Below are 4,998 nucleotides of genomic sequence, written 5' to 3' on the forward strand. Positions count from 1 at the left end.
TCCCCTCTTCTGTCTTTTGAGGTGGCAAATATGGCACCAAATGCTATGGCTGGTGTCCTCTACCCCAGGTGGCCTTGTCACTGCCACCATTGCCCTCATCCCACAGGGACACGACACCATCTTGGATCCCCTCCGCCTCCCATGGCCATGATCCGGAGAGGCCGCCAGGCCCTTCTCCCCCCACCCCGCCATTACCAGCACTACAAGGTTGTATTTTGTTTGTGACAAACTGCTGGCAGCAAACGCTACGTCGGAAACACTGCGTGGGAGGCAGGCAGCTCCCCTCCCCGCCTTTGTCTGCCCTCCCGGCCGGGAGTTTGCGTGCTCCCCAGTGCTGGCCATGCTGGCCTCTCGCTGTCCGGGGTGGTATGAGCAAGAACAAAAAAAAAAAAAAACACTTTATTTTTTGGCCAAGATACCGATCTAAGACTTTCTTACGGCCATGGGGCTGCATGACAGTGTGGTGACCGGCACTGCCCGCACCGCGATTGCAGCCCTGGGTTAGTGCAGCTCTCCTCACCAGCCCAAAAAGCCCCTCAGGGGTCATACCATATTATTTTTAAGTGGAAAAAAGAACAAATCTGGTGGTTGGTGGTTTGTTGGGTGGGTGCCCGGCTGCTGTGGCCCATCACCACGCTCCCCAGACCCTGGGCCAGGAGAGCCGGCTGTGCACCGCTCCAGCTCCAGCTTGCTCCTCTGTTGACCAGCCCGGCCAAGATGGTGCAGCACCCCAGGACAGCCACCCCTGGGGCAGCCACACTCTTCCCATGGCCTCCTCCCAAAACGTGGGGACACTGGAGAAAGGGGACACCAAATATCCCTTTTTCCTCATTACACACCCAGGCAGTGCCACACTTCCAGCTCTCCCGTTAAAGTAGCCAAAAAAAAAAAACCCAAAGCATTTGATTTATGGCTTTGGCAAGGTGACAGTGGGCTCAGCAGTCTGGGTCCCCCTCCCCATGCAGGACCCCCGGTCTCAGCAGCACCTGCAGACCCAGCACAGTGCCAGGACCGGCTTTTGCTTGACTTCCTGCCCAGCGTCCAGAGCAACCCAAACCACAGCTGGCGTGACCAGCAGCAGAGCCTCCTGAACACCATCCCCTCGCTGTCAAAAATAGATTGGAGCGGTTAAAAAAGAAAAACACAAAGAAAAAAAAAAAAAAGGAGAACAATATCTGCTTGACCATCAAAGAGCAGACACACTCATCTTGAGGCAGGAGTGACTGAGAGGAGGGCTCATAGGTTGTATTTTCTCTTTCTGCAGCAGCTGGGTTTGGTTTTCTTTGAAATATATGAAATATCTCACTGCTGCCAGCCCAAGGCAACTGCCTGAGGCATCTCCAGTGCAGCTGGCTGCCCCGCTCACGGGCTTGGTGGGGCTGGAAATCGCCCCAGTGATCAACCAGGTCAGAACAAACGACTCATTTTCCCTTTCGAGCATGCTACCCTCTTGTTTCCTATTTGTATAGAAACAGGCAGAGCTTGTGGGCTGAAACCTGCCCGCTCACGCCACTACTCATCTGGGAACCTGGCAATTCATTGCAGGAGTGGGCTGCGCTGACAGCAGGAGCAGCAGCCTCGCTGCTACCTGGGTCTGCGTGCCGTGGCTCGCTGGATCCGGCAGCCCCATCCCACAGATCTGCAAGGTACAATCTTGGCCAAATGCAAAGAAAAATAGGAAAAGCCAAGCTTAATTTCTGTGTATAATAAACCAGGAAATTTGTTGCAAACAACCACTGTCAGGGCTCATATTAAAATCTGCTCTGCGGGCGGGTTTTCGGAAGTCACTATGAACCCAGCATTGGAAAATGGGGTATTTTTAAGCTGTTGCACGAGGAGTTTTTGAGCTCAGACAATGCCCCCGGCACGTTAACGCGTGTACCTGGTGCCGCTGGAAACTTTTTCACCAACACCTCAAGTTATAATTCACGGCGCCTCTTGCTGAAAGCAACCCTCGGTCAAGCTCGCTCACCACACGGACGTCGATAAAAATCAGATATTTGAAAGACTTTATTCGACCTCAACAAATGTGAAGATTCACTTGGCCCCGTCGGCCCAAAGGCTGAATAATTGCAAGAAGGGAAAGGGTTGGGGTCAATAAAATGATCCGAAGCAGGGGAAAATCGTGGGATCCACAGCAGTGTGTGTTTGCCAGTGAAATTATAATGTCAGTAAAATTGTAATGCCTCTTGAAACTGCGTACAACATCCCCAAAAAGCAGCAGAGGAGCCTTTCGGGAGCATTTCAACTGCTGCTTCATTTCCCAGCGCCCAGCAAATACGTTTGTCAAATTGTCCTGTTTCCTCTACCTTCCTTCTGGCTTCGATTGTTTTGATATTAATTAATGGGACATAATACTGTTGTGTTCATTAATGGGAAATAATATTGTGCTAATGATGACGCGCAGAGCCTTAGGTACGAAAGCAGCCGCACGCCAGAGCTGGGACGGCAGATAACTGCTGGGAGAGCCACGTTATTTAACTGACCATTGTTTTATCTCCGTGGCAGCCCACGCCGTGCTGGGGAAGGGTAGGTTTAGCGTGGAGCACCCACGGGTGCTGCCGACGTGGGGTTCCCGCTGGGTAGTAGCAGGTTGGCTCATGCTGAGGGCACAGGTCTGTGCCGTGCCGGGATCTGCTGGGTGCATCCCAGCGCTGCCAAGCTGGATCCGAGGGAGATGGCTGTGCTCTGGGGAAAACCTGGGAGGCAGGCAGAGCAGAGAAAGAAATCCAGGATCCTGAGTGTTCCTACTCTGCTTTTGATCAACTGAAAGAACAAAACCCAAAGGACACGCCTGTACCCCCCACCCTCCCTTTCTCACGCGAACAGTAGCTGCGGTGGGAGACACGGGGGGCTGAGCCTTTCCAAGCACCTCACCCAGCCCCAAACGAGTCCGTTACCGTCCCCGAGCAGCCGGGGTTGGGGTAACTCCCTCTGCCACGAACAGGGAGGGAAACAGAAGCCCCGAAGGGTGAGACTGCAGGGAAGGAGGGGGGCTCACCGCGAGCCCAGGCAGGGGCGAGGGGGAGTTGTCCCCTCTCTGCAGCAGGACCCTCTGCCCGGGAGCTGCTCCGACAGCAGGACCTCCGCTCTGAGCCGTGTTGGCAGGATGTGAGTCGGCTGGAAAAATACACCCTTGGAATGGCCAGCACCGAGCAGTGCTGCTGGTGCCGGGCAGTTCCCACGCCACGGCTGCCTTGGCCAGGGCAGGGGGACACACGTGTGCTGCAGCCGAGGAGGGTCTGTAGACACTTCCCGCCACGGGCATCCGCAGCAGATACGCATGCCAGGGCCACAGGGAGCTCCCAGTGTTGAGCCTTACTCAGGATTAACACAGCGTTTACGCCCAGAGCTCAGGAAGACCTGGGCTGCAACTCCGCAACCCTTTCCGTCATGGCCCTGGAAAGGGATGCTCAGGAAGTGATGTCCCGTCGGAGGCAGCAAACAAAACACAGGGCCTTGAGCCACCAGCCTTGAGCCACCCTCCACCAGTACCCCCAGTTCAGCCCCATTTCAGCTCGGGAAGCAGCTCATGGGGTGTTTCACACCCCCTAAAGGGCCCAGCACAGGGCTGGGATAAGGCAGGGACAGCCCAGGGCACGGGGGATGCTGAGGGAGAAGCACGGGCTGGAGCTATCGGAGACTCTGCAGCAGCTGATGGAAATAGCCCTGTGCAGGGAAGGGAGGAGGACGGCTTGCCCCCTGGCTGTGGGTCCTGCTGCTCCAGCCCCACAGGAGTGTGCTCTGCCCCTCCGGACCAAGGGATGCTGCTTCCGATGTGCCTGAATCCTTTGGCAGCATCCGTATTGTCATGGCAGCCAGTTTTCTACCTTTTCCTTTTGTTTTCCTCTGTTCCACAGCCAACACGGCTCTTCTGGGGGAGCCAAGAACTAACAAAAGCTCAAGAACAATCCCCCCCCCGCCCCCAGATCTGCTCTCAGAGCCACGGGAGCTGCTCTCCACTCTGGGTCTGGCCCTGATGGAGGATCTGGCTGAGCTGGCCTGGCTCTAGGGTGAAGGGGGACGCCGATGCGTGTCGCAGCCCTCGGCTTTGCCTTGCGCTCCGGCTCCGTTCGGAGAGGCAGCATTTAGGAAATGTTTTGTTGGTGGGTGGGGTGGAAACGAGGGTCTTTGCCTGTTGAACTGAGGAACGGGACCTCTCCATCCCCTCAGGGACAGGGAGGGGGGAACTCAGGGAGGCTCGACCCAGGCATCGGAGGATGCTCTGCAAGCAGCCAGGACAGCCCTCCTCACCTCCCTCTAAGCACCCAGGCACCTTCTCATTTTGCAATGAGCCAAGAGAACCCCTAAAACACCGAGTTGGGGTTTGGGGTTGGGTTTTTTGGGGTTGGTTTTTGGGGTTTTTTTTTTTTTGCTTCTCTTCTCTTCGCCACCCTGTCCGTCCAGCGTGTAATGGAAATTTTACCACAGACGCTCATGATGAACAAACAGGAAGCCAGCAGAAAGTGTGGCAATTCGCTGTAGCCCGGCTCAACTCAGCCGAGAGACGAGAAAGGCCATAAAAGCCAGCGTGGGGGTGGCAGGGTGGAGGAGAGCAGGCAAGAGGGGCCGGGGCCAGGCAGCCCGCCTCTCGCCTCCCCGGGGACGACGTGGGTGCGCAGGTAAGGCAGGTGCTGCCCTGCACCTTCTTTTTCTTCCTCATGCAAAGTGATTTCTAATTATTCTGGGAAGCCCTCACCACGTTTCGCCTCGGCTCCTTGCATGGGGGGAGGTCGGGAGGAGCCTGCTGCTACCTCATTGCTCAGTCTTACTGAAACCTAACTTTGCTCAGAGAAACTAATCCTATTTGGCTTTTTCTCCTTTTTTTAGTCTTTGCAAGCCCCTAATGTAAAGCTTAAACCCCCCCAAAAGCTGATAATTTCCAATAGAGATACTGGGGAAGCTAAACCTTTGCAATCCCCTTAGTTCCTGCCCAAAAGACTTTTCCCTTTGCTCCTGGGCAAACCCAGAGTCGCTGTGTTGACACAGACTGTCTGG

The sequence above is a fragment of the Eurypyga helias genome, unplaced genomic scaffold (genome assembly GCF_000690775.1).
Source record: "Eurypyga helias isolate BGI_N326 unplaced genomic scaffold, ASM69077v1 scaffold13064, whole genome shotgun sequence".
Lineage (NCBI taxonomy): Eukaryota > Metazoa > Chordata > Aves > Eurypygiformes > Eurypygidae > Eurypyga > Eurypyga helias.